At 33.3% G+C, this 15151-nt stretch overlaps 2 long non-coding RNA genes across 2 annotated transcripts; one reads left to right on the top strand and one right to left on the bottom strand.

Moving 5' to 3' along the window:
• The first annotated feature begins 814 nt into the window (after positions 1-814).
• Positions 815-3512, top strand: LOC133185979 (uncharacterized). The gene is made up of 3 exons (XR_009720985.1): positions 815-847; positions 2965-3031; positions 3121-3512. It is a non-coding gene; the product is annotated as an uncharacterized LOC133185979 (long non-coding RNA).
• Positions 3513-13391: 9879 nt separating this feature from the next.
• LOC133185978 (uncharacterized) lies at positions 13392-15151 on the bottom strand. The gene is made up of 3 exons (XR_009720984.1): positions 15084-15151; positions 14673-14846; positions 13392-14184 (listed from the first exon to the last, which is right to left on the bottom strand). It is a non-coding gene; the product is annotated as an uncharacterized LOC133185978 (long non-coding RNA).

Raw genomic sequence — 15151 nt, 5'->3', positions numbered from 1 at the left:
ACCAAAATCATTGATACTTCAGATTATTCATTGTCAAAATAAGTATTTCTAAAAATAACCCATTCAAAAAAAGATTACCAATGTATCATTTTTTTTCAGATTTTAGAAATGCTTTTTTAAATATATTTTTCAAGCAAAACCACTTGCATTCACTTGTGGTTATTTGCTTCAGATGTATTTGAATTTTTTCTTCTTCTTCAAAAGTACATACTAAATGTTCCTTTATATTGAGATCAGTACGCAGTTAGAGAAATCAACTGTAATATAAAAAGACAGCAACTGAGATCTGAATTAAAGATAAATGTTTTTTTTTTTTCGAACTCGGGTAAGTTTTTGACATTTCTAACATTTTCAAAATCTTACCTGAATATGAAAATATCATAATGTTCTTAAATTTTAGCAATTACACATATATTTCTCAAATTCAGCAGTGGTATTGTGTCAATATATCGCTTTTTATAATTGTACGATCTCTAACCGCCCCATGCACTGTGCAATTTGATGATTATCTACTGCAGAATTGATTTCTAAATGAAAAAAGCTGCGAAGTCTGTCCAGGCAAATATTTTTTTTTTTTTTAAATCCAAGAATAAGTTTCTTTGTTTTTTTTTTTTCGAATTTTTCAATCTCCCGGAATGAATTTTTTTTTAAAAAAAATCACCTGTCACTTCAAAGAAAGAAAAAAAAAGACGATGAAATACAGAGACTTTAATAAATTGCAGGAGGTAAACTTTGAAGCTGTTTGATTGGTTGTTAGGATATGATTTTTCAGTATATAAGTCAATCGTAACTAAGTCATTTACATCGAGAAGAATAGCAGACAAAAGTGGCAATATTCCTTTCAAAGGTAGGCTGCAATTGACAGTTAAAGTTTGTCTAATAATCTGTGTAAACAAATACAATTTGTCAGTAAAACTTTAACGACTTCTATTTCGAGATGACAAACGGTTTTTGATGACGTTTCCATGAGATCTATTGGGAAAAATGAATTGATGTTTGTAAAATCCTGATACTCCTTGATTTACAAAAAATTTGAAAATCATCGATGCAAAACACTTTCAAATATTTTTTAAATGAAATTGCATTATTATTATTATTATTATTATTATTATTATTATTATTATTTAATAGACATGAAGCATTTTTAGGTCACCTGAGTCACTCAGGTAACCTATTGCTATCCGTTTCTATCTGTCGTCATGCGTCGCCCGTCGTTCGTTAGCATTTGAACATTTCCAGCTTCTTCTCTTAAACCGCGCAATCAATTTAAACCAATTATTTGGCATATAGCATCTATGGGTGAAGGGGAACAAAAATTGTGAATTTCATGGTCCCTGCCCCCCTGGTGCCTGAAGGGTGGGGCTAAAACCGCCAAAAATAACGCAATCTTTAAAAATCTTCTTTACTCCTAGACATCAAGCAATCAAACTGTTGGCATTATTGTAAATAAGCATTGAGCCCTCTACCAAAATTGTGAAATTCCTGGCCCCAGGGTCAGGGGTTCTGGTGCTAGGGTGGGGCTATATAGATCATATAGTGAAAGTGCATTATTTCTTTGAAAATCTTCTTCTCTGCTCCTGGGTATTAAATAAACTAACTAAGTATATAGTTATGTTGAGCAAGGCTGCCTTGTCCAGAATTGTGAATTTTATGGCCCCTGGGTCAGGGGTTCTGGTGTAAGGGCGGGGCTCTATTGATTATATAGTGAAAATGCATTTATTCTTTGAAAATCTTCTTCTCTGCTCATGGGTATTAAATAAACTAATCAAGTATATAGTTATGTTGAGCAAGGCTGCCTTTTCATAAAATGTGAATTTCATAGCCCCTGGATCAGGGGTTCTGGTGTTAGGGCGGGCTATATTGATTATATAGTGAAAATGCATCAATTCTTTGAACATCTTCTTCTCTGCTTCTGGGTATTATTTAAACAAAGGAATGCATGGTTATGATAAGCAAGAATGCCTCTCCCAAAATTGTGAAATTCATAGCCCCAGGGTCAGGGGTTCTCGTGAATGGGGGTGGGGGCTCTATTGATTATAGAGTGAAAATTTATAATTTCTTTCAAAATATTTTTTCTACTCCTGGTTATAAAGCAAAAAAAAAAACACAAAAAAAAAAACAAGTATATGGAGGGGAGGGGAGGAGGGGCTCTATTGATTTATTAGTGAAAATTCATACAATTTCTTTCAAAATACTTTTTCTACGTACAAAATTTTTGAAACTTGTGGTCCCAGGGGTTCTGTTGTTTCTCGGGGGAGGGGGGCTCTATTGATAATATAGTGAAAATGTGTGAATTCTTTGAAAATCTTCAAACAGATTGCATAGTTATGATGATGAGGGTCCTCTTCCAAATTTGTAAATTTCATGACCCTGGGTCATGGGTTCTAGTGTTAGGGTAGGGCTGTGTTAAATCTGTAGTGAAAATGCATTATTTTTTTGAAAATCTTCTTTGCTCCTGGGCATATTGGAGGCAAACAGAGTAAAAGTTTTAATAAGCAAGGGAGTTTTTACCAGAATTTTGAACATCTATACCATTTAGTCAAGTTTTCTGAGGCCAATGTGAGAGGTTATAGTATGAGGTTATAAAATAGATATTTTGTTAAACGTCTGCATGGTAATAGTGATAAATGGGGGACAGATAGATTAGATACTAGACCTGGCAATTATTTTGTTGATCTTAATCGTACTATTTCTCTTGCTTTTGGGCAACAAATTTTCAGTTATCAGTTTATGGATCCTCTAAATTGTTGTACTCAGGTGACCCTCAAGGCCCTTGGGCCTCTTGTTTTTCTAAAATTTCTCCCATGCCTAATTGAAATAAAGAGCTTGAAATTGTAATATCTAATTTTAAATCTCTCTCTCTCTCTCTCTCTCTCTCTCTCTCTCTCTCTCTCTCTCTGACAATAATCTTTTAAAAGTAGTTGTTTTTGAAACTTAAAAGATTTTCCTTTTTATGAATCACAGATGTCATCGAGAATAGTGTTGGGTGTCATTTTTCTCGTCCTTATAGCTTCCTTGGTAGTCAGTGCAGGTACATATTATTTTTTAATAATAATAAATTTCGAATTGATGTGCAATACAGTGTGTGTATTAATGGAGCGTCATTTTATGGTATTTTAGCGAATCAGATACATTTACAAAAGCGAGCAGCGAACACTTCAGCACCGGCGCCTTCAGGCCCCACCACTGCAAGACCAGATAGCGGAGTGAGTTTTATTACGCCCTACCTGACTGTCACTTACACCATGTCTTTGATATCCCTTTTTGTCTTGCTTATGAGGAATTTACTTCTGTTTTAAAAGTTCTTGGAACAACTGCCAAGAAATTACTATGATGAGAGATGAATAATATCTCTCGGAGTGCATGTTCATTACTTGTGTTAAATGTATTTATGCTTGTAGCTATAAATGGTATACGTCAATTTTTTTTTTTCTTCACTCTCTGTAAAGTAAATTTCCTTTCATTGAAAAATATGAGAATCATATTTTCAATAATAAAGTTGGTAAAAAATACTATTTGGGTTTTTTTTATTATTATTATTTTTGGCATATAAATATATTAATAATTGTACGTGATGTACGTGATTACTAGTATTTTTGCCGAGATGCGGGGAGGGTGTTATTAAGAACGGCAATGAAAAATCTAATATTTTACAGAGAACTAGCAAGTAGCTGACTGAATCCAATTGCTTTACAGGTAAATGCATGTAACTTTGTTCGAAATCTATTTAAAATCGTCACAAGTGACGTCACCGTTTTGTTTGAGCGCCCCATTATTTTTCTGCAATGGAGAGTTGCAAGCAACTCACATGGAAAACACAATTTTTTTTCAGGTAAAGTCCTCTCCCCCGTAGCTCTTTTGGTGGTAAACTTGTTAGAATTTAGCAAAATGCATAAGGTTTATTAAAATCAAATAGGAAAACTGTTGCGAATTTTGGAATCGAGCCTGGTACCATTTTCACCTGACTCGGGCGCATGCTCTCCACAGTGAGGTACAATGTACCGTAACTGAGTTGACAGAGTATTCAACAAATTTTGCAACAGTGTCTTTTACCATAAAGGAACCTATATAAAATTAAAAGCTCTTTACATGCCTAACAAAAACAGAATAAAACACATCCATATCATATAGGCAAACAGTTATCAGGGGAATTCTATAAAGCGGATTTTAAATCTCAATCTCAAATCTTTCGATTCCCCACAATCAATTGTCATAGTACTTTTTTTCAGTCGTCACCCATCGTGCGTCGCCGGCGTCCACCGAGCGTCGCTCGTGAACTTTTGAACATTTTAAGCTTCTTGTTCTGGGACCCCTAAGTCAATTCCAACCCATTAAGTATCTGTAGATAGCATCTATGAGAAAAGGAAACATTACTTGTGAATTTCAAAGTCTCAACCTACGGAAGCGTAATAGGGCCGCAGTAGTATCTTTTATTAATTTGTTTTAACAAATTACTAATTTGTTATTACAGATTACTAATTTGTTTTAACAAATTACTAATTTGTTATAAATTATCAATTTGTTAAAAATAAATTATCAATTTGTTTTAACAAATTATCAATTTGTTATAACAAATTACTAATTTGTTATATCAAATTGATAATTTGTTATATCAAATTAACAATTTGTTGTAAGAAATTACTAATTTGTTATAACAGATTATTAATTTGTTATTACAGTTTACTAATTTGCTATAACAAGTTACTTATTTGATATAACAAATTATCAATTTGATATAACCAATTATAAATTTGTTATAACAAATTATTAATTTGTTATAACAGATTAGTAATTTGTTATAACATTCATTCATTCATTCATTCATACTTTATTTCCACTTTACAGTGATTAATGAACATTATACAAAAAAAAAATATATGCAAAAAGAATAACATACAAGTACAAAATACGTATCATATTCGTACTCAAGAGAAAGTGAAATGCATATGTACATTTATAGAAAAATGAAATATTTACGCAAGTTGTGACCACAAGCTAGTGGCCATTATTTATGTATGCACATCATGTCTAAATGTCTCTATATGATATCACAAAAGGATCACAGATATAAAAAAAGGGGGGACTGAAAAAAGGTTTTGGGAGGCGTCCCTCACTGGCAGATCTCCAGTACTGAAAGACTACTCTTGTAGTATGCACAGGCATCGCAAACAAGACGAAAGTTTCGCAACTGGAAGTTCCGGAGGTGGGAGGCGGAAAGAATGGTGTTCGGCTTGCGGCCTAGTAGAATCAGGTAGAGTTTGTCATCTGTAAGGGTACATAATTCAACACACAACCGAATATCAAAGAAGTTGGTAACATCCTCCCACCATTGATTACGGATACCATATGTGAAGCGGCATGAGCAAGAGACGTGGTTAAACAAATCAACATATATAGCACCACAAAGGGAGCAAATTTCGAGAGTTACTCTGGGAGATTCTGACACCAACTTGCAGATGAACTTGCATAGAGAAATTTCGTAACAGTTGGAAGGTAATCGCCAAAACAACGCAGGGTTACTTTCCTAAAATATATTACGGAAACGGTCGAATCCTGAATCACCTGACATACGATTATCCCTCTGGAGTTAATTGTATTGAAAGGTTGCAGATCTCACTATCCGTTTCCAAGATGACTTTGACTTTGACTCCAACCGAAAGCCACTCTTTCATATATTCACAGAGGTTATAAATACATAACAAATTCAAAATGTCAGGAATAAAGCCTAGCTGTTTTTGAGCGATTCCCTCAAAGTATGAAAAAAGCCTCGTTAAGAATATTTTCTTTGACAGAGTTTTGAATTCCAGGCAACACAGACGGCCAAGAAATAGTAGCTTCCTTGTATCAATCTCAGCTTGTATCGGAAGAACTTCAAAAAAAAGATAACGTAACATTTCTTTTCGAAAGTGAATAAACTTTGCTTACTTTGCAATAACTTTTTTTTTTTATTTTTTTTTTAAAAAGATAATGTAAGAAACTGATTACATGTATTATCATTAATAGATATAAATCATATTATGGTGTATTACTGAATTTTTTTAAATGTGAAATATAATTAAAAAAAAAAATGAAATATATATTTAGAAGAAAAATTGTGTCTTTATATGTGATGAAATTAAATATTCTCGGCTCTAATAATTTTCGTTATGTTAAATATGTGAGCATGACATATATACTTTCATGCTTAATTTTTTTCATGTCGATAACAGAGAGTGAGTAATCATTACACGAGTTTACAGGGAGTAATGGAATTCAAGCAAATAATTTTAACATCAAAATTATTTATACGTCAGATTATTCATTGTCAAAATAAGCATTTATAAAAAAAAAAAAAAAAAAAAAAAAAAAAAAAAAAAAACATTGAAAAAAAGAATACCAATGTATCATTTTTTAAAGATTTTAGAAATGCTTTTTTTAATACTTGTATTAGTACTCGTATGTACTTGTGGTTATTTGCTTCAGATGTATTTGAATTTTTTTTTTTCTTCTTCAAAAGTACATACTAAATGTTCCTTTATATTGAGATCAGTACGCAGTTAGAGAAATCAACTGTAATTTAAAAAGACAGCCACTGAGATCTGAATTAAAGATAAATGTTATTTTTTCGAACTCGGGTAAGTTTTTGACATTTCTAGCATTTTCAAAATCTTACCTGAATATGAAAATATCAAAATGTTCTTAAATTTTAGCAATTACACATATACGTATTTCTCAAAGATTCGGCAGTGGTATTGTGTCAGTATGTCGCTTTTTATAATTGGACGATCTCTAACCGCCTCATGCACTGTGCAATATGATGATTATCTACTGCAGAATTGATTTCTAAATGAAAAAAGCTGCGAAGTCTGTCCAGGCAAATATTTTTTTTTTTTTTAATCCAAGAATAAGTTTCTTTCTTTTAATCGAATTTTTCAATCTCCCGGAATGAATTTAAAAAAAAAAAAACCTGTTACTTCAAAGAAAGACAAAAAGACTATGAAATACAGAGACTTTGATAAATTGCAGGAGGTAAACTTTGAAGCTGTTTGATTGGTTGTTAGGATATGAATTTTCAGTATATAAGTCAATCGTAACCAAGTCATTTACATCGAGAAGAAAAGCAGACAAAAGTGGCAATATTCCTTTCAAAGGTAGGCTGCAATTGACAGTTAAAGTTTGTCTAATAATCTGTGTAAACAAATACAATTTGTCATTAAAACTTTAACGATTTCTATTTCGAGATGACAAACTGACAAACGGTTTTTGATGACGTTTCCATGAGATCTATTGGGAAAAATGAATTGATGTTTGTAAAATCCTGATACTCCTTGATTTACAAAAAATTTGAAAATCATGGATGCAAAACACTTTCAAATATTTTTTTAATGAAATTTCATTATTATTATTATTATTAAGGTCTTCCGTTTCCAACGGAAGACCTTCTACTGATTCTGTTGTTTCTTTTCCACTATTATTAAGGTCTTTCGTCTTCAGCGGAAGACCTTCTTGTTATTCTTCAGTTTCTTTTCCGCTGTTTTTCTTATTATTTTTTTTCTTACCGATTTTGTGCACGCGATTTCTCGAAAACGGTTCGTTCGATTTTCATGAAACTTTTAGGTCTGATAGAACATTAAAAAATCTTGATACATATTTTTTTATTTTGATGACGTCACTTCCGGTCCGAAGATTTTTGCGATTTAATGATTTTTGGAAGGTCAGTTTGTCCGCAGGTTTTCTAAGAAAGCACTCATCACAGGAACGTGAAACTTTTAGCGAAGACAGACCAACATATGTAGATCTGTAATACGTAGTTAACTTTCACCGGAAGTGCCACACGTCGACGCTCGCTATGGCCTGAAAAAAGACATATCGAGATTTTCAAATTTTCGAACAATTTCTGTACGATATCTTTTTACTTGGAAATATTTTGTTAAAACATATATAACAAAATTTGTGCAGAATTACAAGTTCTTTTAAATAATATCTCGGAAAAAGGGCTGGTCCCTAAAATAAAGAATCTAAAGGGGCCAAAATATTTTTCCAGCTATCTCAAAAAGTATTGAGAATTTGTAATACTTCAAAGAAGAAAAGTTGTTCAACATGACAAGTAGCAGCTTGCGAGATCATCAAAATGCGTCGAATGACGTCACTTCCGGCCAAACAGGAAGTAGTAGAAAATTGCTTATTTTCACAGATATTGGTACATGTATTGAATTGAATTATGCATGTCACAGAGGACGTCTGATTGTATTTCCTGTCGAGTATCGTCTCTTTTGTCAACTTCCGGCTAAACCGGAAGTAACTTTAAATGACGTATTTCTGCAGATATCAACATAAAATCAAATGATTGAATTCAACCAAGACTTTTGACCCAATTTTTCTGTCGATTGGGGTCACTTCCGGTCAAACCGGAAGTAGTCTTGATTTGCTTCATTTACCGAAAATCAGCATAAAAATCATAAAAACTAAATACAGATCGACATAATTTTTGGTCTGGAGGCCTTTTTTTAACGAATACTTTACTTTCATTTATCCATTTTACAAGCAGTGCTTCTGAAAATCGGACGGAAGACCTACTCGTTGCTTTGCAACGAGCTTTGCTCTAGTTATTATTATTTTTTTTCTTACCGATTTTGTGCAGACGATTTCTCGAGAACGCCTGGATAGATTTTCACGAAACTTTCAGCAATGATGGCAAATTATCTGAACTTTATGCGTTTTTTTTTATTTTGTCGACGTCACTTCCGGTCGCGAGATATGGCCAATTTTTCATTTTTAAAATGGCATTTTGTCCGCGAGTGTTCTCAAAAACGGTTAGAGATTGAGTCTTGAAACTTTCAGGGATGATAGATTGTGATTCGTAGATTTGAGAAACTTGTATAGTTTTTGTTGCCGTGACGTCCGTTGTCCAACGGAAGTAGTTTAAAAATATGCAATTTTTCATTTTTTTCTTATTGAAATGTTTTTAATAGAGGCAAATAGAATGTTTCGAGTGATATTATTTCCACCAGAAGTTATTTCTTCCGAAAGTAGTCGAACCGGAAGTAGTCGAAAAAATGCACATTTTTCCTCAAAACTTTGAGGGATGATTCCTCCACACTCAGTGAGGAGTTTTGAGTACTTCCGGTCATACCGGAAGTGAATAAAAAAGACCGGAAGTTGTTTGAAATTCATAGATTTCACTCTTTTATGAGTTGCCAAACAATTTTGAAGAACTGTATGAATATTTTTTACATTTAAAGTTGTTTTTCTTTCTTTTATCAATCAAAATTTCCCAATCAAGATTTTATCAGAAATTTAACGGAAGACCTACTCGTTGCTCGCAACGAGATCTCATCTAGTTATTATTATTATTTAATAGACATGAAGCATTTTTAGGTCACCTGAGTCACTCAGGTGACCTATTGCTATCCGTTTCTGTCTGTCGTCATGCGTCGTCCGTCGTGCGTTAGCATTTGAACATTTTCAGCTTCTTCTCTTAAACCGCGCAACCAATTTAAACCAATTTTTTGGCATATAGCCTCTATGGGTGAAGGGGAATACAAATTGTGAATTTCATGGTCCCTGCCCCTCTGGTGCCTGAAGGGTGGGGCTAAAACCGCCAAAAATAACGCAATCTTTAAAAATCTTCTTTACTCCTGGACATCAAGCAATCAAACTGTTGGCATTATTGTAAATAAGCATTGAGCCCTCTACCAAAATTGTTAAATTCATGGCCCCAGGGTCAGGGGTTCTGGTACTAGGGTGGGACTATGTAGATCATATAGTGAAAGTGCATTATTTCTTTGAAAATCTTCTTCTCTGCTCCTGGGTATTAAATAAACTAACAAAGTATATAGTTATGTTGAGCAAGGCCGTCTTGTCCAGAATTGTGAATTTCATAGCCCCTGGATCAGGGGTTCTGGTGTAAGGGCGGGCTATATTGATTATATAGTGAAAATGCATCAAATCTTTGAGCATCTTCTTCTCTGCTTCTGGGTATTATTTAAGCAAAGGAATGCATGGTTATGATAAGCAAGAATGCCCCTTCCAAAATTGTGAAATTCATGTCCCCAGGGTCAGGGGTTCTCGTGAAGGGGTGGGGGCTCTATTGATTATAGAGTGAAAATTTATAATTTCTTTCAAAATATTTTTTTCTACTCCTGGTTATAAAGCAAAGAAACAAGTGCATGTATATGGAGGGGGGGGGGGGCTCTATTGATTATATAGTGAAAATTCATACAATTTCTTTCAAAATACTTTCTCTACTCCTGGTTATAAAGCAAAGAAACAAGTATATAGCTATGATGAGCAAGGATGCCTTTACAAAATTTTTGAAACTTGTGGTCCCAGGGGTTTTGTTGTATCTCGGGGGAGGGAGGGGGCTCTATTGATAATATAGTGAAACTATGTGAATTCTTTGAAAATCTTCAACAGATTGCATAGTTATGATGATGAGGGTCCTCTTCCAAATTTGTAAATTTTATGACCCTGGGTCATGGGTTCTAGTGTTAGGGTAGGGCTGTGTTAAATCTGTAGTGAAAATGCATTACTTTTTTTGAAAATCTTCTTTGCTCCTGGGCATATTGGAGGCAAACAGAGTAAAAGTTTTAAGAAGCAGGGGAGTTTTTACCAGAAATTTGAACATCTAAACCATTTAGTCAAGTTTTCTGAGGCCAATATGAGAGGTTATAGTATGAGGTTATAAAATAGATATTTTGTTAAACGTCTGCATAGTAATAGTGATAAATGTGGGACAGATAGATCAGATACTAGACCTGGCAATTATTTTGATCTTAATCGTACTATTTCTCTTGCTTTTGGGCAACAAATTTTCAGTTATCAGTTTATGGATCCTCTAAATTGTTGTACTCAGGTGACCCTTAAGGCCCTTGGGCCTCTTGTTTTTCTAAAATTTCTCCCATGCGTAATTGAAATAAAGAGCTTGAAATTATAACATCTAATTTTAAATCTCTCTCTCTCTCTCTCTCTCTCTCTCTCTCTCTCTCTCTCTCTGACAATAATCTTTTAGAAGTAGTTGTTTTTGAAACTTAAAAGATTTTCCTTTTTATGAATCACAGATGTCATCGAGAATAGTGTTGGGTGTCATTTTTCTCGTCCTTATAGCTTCCTTGGTAGTCAGTGCAGATACATATTATTTTTTAATAATAATAAATTTCGAATTAATGTGCAATACAGTGTGTGTATTAATGGAGAGTCATTTTATGGTATTTTAGCGAATCAGATACATTTACAAAAGCGAGCAGCGAACACTACAACACCGGCGCCTTGATGTCCTACCACTGCAAGACCAGATAACGGAGTGGGTTTTATTACGCCCTACCTGACTGTCACTTACACCATGTCTTTGATATCCCTTTTTGTCTTGCTTATGAGGAATTTACTTTTGTTTTAAAAGTTATTGGAACAACTGCCAAGAAATTACTATGATGAGAGATGAATAATATCTCTCGGAGTGCATGTTCTTTACTTGTGTTATTTATGCTTGTAGCTATAAATGGTATACGTCAATTTTTTTTTTCACTCTCTGTAAAGTAAATTTCCTTTCATTGAAAAATATGAGAATCATATTTTCAATAATAAAGTTGATAAAAAATACTATTTGTTTTTTTATTAGAATTTTTGTGAATAAGTATACACGTAATAATAATTGTACAGGATGTACGTGATTACTAGTATTTTTGCCGAGATGCGGGGAGGGTGTTATTAAGAACGGCAATGAAAAACCTAATATTTTACAGAGAACTGGCAAGTAGCTGACTGAATCCAATTGCTTTACAGGTAAATGCATGTAACTTTATTCGAAATCTATTTAAAATCGTCACAAGTGACGTCACCGTTTTGTTTGAGCGCCCCATTATTTTTCTGCAATGGGGAGTTGCAAGCAACTCACAAGGAAACACAATTTTTTCAGGAAAAGTCCCCTCCCCCGTAGCTCTTTTGGTGGTAAACTTGTTAGAATTTAGCAAAATACTATAAGGTTTTTTAAAATCAAATAGGAAAACTGTTGCGAATTTTGGAATTGAGCCTGGTACCATTTTCATCTGACTCGGGCGCATGCTCTCCACAATGAGCTACCGTAACTGAGTTGAAACGGTATTCAACAAACTTCGCAACAGTTTCTTTAACCGTGCTGGAACCTATATAAAATTACAAGCTCTTTGCATGCCTAACAAAAACAGAATAAAACATGTCCATATCATATAGGCAAACAGTTCTCAGGGGAATTTTATAAAGCGGATTTTAAATCTAAATCTCATATCTTTCGATTCTTTACAATCAAGTGTCATAATATTTTTTTTTTCAGTCGTCACCCATCGTGCGTCGCCGGCGTCCACCGAGCGTCGGTCGTGAACTATTGAACATTTTAAGCTTTTTGTTCTGGGACTTTATGCTAAAGAGAGATAACTCTGAATAATTGTTATATTTTAGATCCCTTGTAATTGACAGGAAGTTTGAAAAATAAATAAATGGCCGAATCAGTAAATCAGTAAATTATTACATGTTCAGTGAGCTAACTAGTTAAACCCGATGTTTATCATATATTGAACACTACAATCCTCTTGAATATTCTTGAGTTCATGAATTCATTGTGCATGCTACGACATGTTTATCTGAAAATTTAATAAAGGATCTTTAAGGTAGATGGTGTTAATAATTTCCATTTAAAATTAGCTACATGTCATTAAGACTAAAACGATTTATATTCTGTAAAATTTTTTACTGTTTTCTTTTATAAATAAAACCAAGTGCGTGAATTTCTTCAAAATTTTATCGCGTTTTCTCAGATAAAATCCAGAACATATACTTCACCAGAGAGCAGCAGTCATTTTGAATTGAGTTGCAACACGTGATCACATTGACATGTAGGCCCCTATGCATCATAGGCGCAACGTCCATGCGATCAGCAGGATATTAGGGTATCGCTGGAGTTGATCATCAAAAATATCCATCCTTCCATTCTTACAAAGTTTCTACCACTTGAACACTTTGGTACTAGATACGTGTAAGCCATCCCCAGCAACATCTAAAACATTTTAGTTTCTTCCGGTCATTTTCCTGTCTGCACACATAATTTTTTAATAGCTCGGTGCTCCAAGACGTTCAATGACTTTACCATTTTTTTTTTTTTTGGCTTTGTTTTTACGCATTGATCATCTATAATTAGTGGTAAAACAGTCATAACTCCTCGAATTTAATTCAAAATTTCGCCAAATGACGTTTCATGAATATTTTAGCGAGAGCTGAAATACCATAAATCTTTATGCGCTACAATTACCTTAAAATTTACAGAAACATTTGCTTATGTGAGATAATGTACCTCCTACACGCATATAAAATTTTTCTCACATGAGCAAAAGTATGTCTCCAATGTGTATATATACATCATTTTCAATAGTAAGTACAGTGTATGTGTTTTAATAATCATATTTAATAAGATAATTAAAACAACTATAAGTGCACGCTTAGATTACAAACATGAAAAAGTGTACTCAGTAAGAAACAAGAACTTAAACATTTTTGTGCTATACTAGAGAGAAAATCACAAACATTACAGTTTTACAGTATCTGCTGTTATTACACAAACATTACAGTCTTACAGTATCTGCTGTTATTACACAAATATTACAGTCTTACAGTATCAGTTGTTCTTACACAAACATTACAGTCTTACAGTATCTACTGTTATTACACAAACATTACAGTCTTACAGTATCTGCTGTTATTACACAAACATTACAGTCTTACAGTATCTGCTGTTATTACACAAACATTACAGTCTTACAGTATCTGCTGTTATTACACAAACATTACAGTCTTACAGTATCTACTGTTATTACACAAACATTACAGTCTTGCAGTATCTACTGTTATTACACAAGCATTACAGTCTTACAGTATCTGCTGTTATTACACAAGCATCGAAGTTCTGGTTTTATACAAAATTACACTCGTAAGGAATAAACAGATTGGTACCACCATTTTGCCATATTGTCGCAGAGCACCATGGGTATAAATTGCAAGTGTCATTAAAGCTGCGAATATTAAATATACACCTCTCTCTATTTCTGGTAAAGGCGTGAAAAGAGCAATGGAACTCAGTGTTTCTATGGCGCCTATCACTATCATATATGCATATGGAGGGGGTCTGTATCCTATGAATGCTGTGGGACACACCGTAGCACAAATATCAAATCTCGCAGACTGAAAATAAGATACAAACTAAAATGTAAATATTTACTGTGTTATCCTGATTTCAATTTAACAAAATGCTACTTTGGCCTGGAAATAAGGGTTTATACTAAAGTGATAAGTATTTACAAGAAACTGAGGGGTTTATTATATTTTTTATCACCGTTTCCCCACAAACTTCCCATTCTCCACTAGCGAACTTGTAGTGGAAGTATTATCTGTAGTCATATTGTCTAATGTTTAATGGTAGATTGTTTAAAATGAATATTTTATTAGGAAATGTTGTTCAATGCAAAGTTTAACAACATACAGGAAAATTATCAATGGGAACTTAGAAATTAAACTTAACAAAGAGATAAATATTCTGTATCTCATTGTTATCAACCAGCTGGTAATTTTTTTTTTTTCATATTTCAATGAATGCAAATTTAATGATTTAGTTATTCTGAAGGTTAGTTATTATTTTGAAAAAAAAATGACTAGAAACAGTAGATCCATACCGCTTGTTGGTGTTCTTTTGGAAATAATCGGCTTATTTTGACCAACCCGGCCTTCAAGAAAATAAACGCCAGAATCCATGATAATACATACACTACACCTCCAACAGCGTCCATATTTTATATGAAGAGGTCTATATCAATCGTTTTAACTTATATAGTCTATCCCAGTATATCCTGTTTATAAAAAGGATCATTGTGAGAAGCTTACATAATTATAGCATAAAAGACATGACTATACATACATGTATATTCAAGGTTAACTTGCTAGAGGTCTTAGACTAATAAATATATTAGCTTAAACTGTTTAATACACAATTATTAAAAATTTAATCTATTTAAAGTTTAATCAATATTTTTACACTGTAGCTGATAAGACAATTACATATGCATAAAAAAATACTGTTAACTTACTTTTTATTTGTTTTATGAAGTATGGCAGCGATGTACAGTGTATAGCTCTATGTCCTGTGACAATTCCA

This window comes from Saccostrea echinata, unplaced genomic scaffold, assembly GCF_033153115.1.
Source record: "Saccostrea echinata isolate AGI-Se365-2 ecotype Australia unplaced genomic scaffold, CSIRO_AGI_Sech_v1 ptg000012l, whole genome shotgun sequence".
Classification (NCBI taxonomy): domain Eukaryota; kingdom Metazoa; phylum Mollusca; class Bivalvia; order Ostreida; family Ostreidae; genus Saccostrea; species Saccostrea echinata.
Note: the sequence above shows the minus strand (reverse complement) of the source record. Positions and strands in the feature narration are given on the sequence as shown.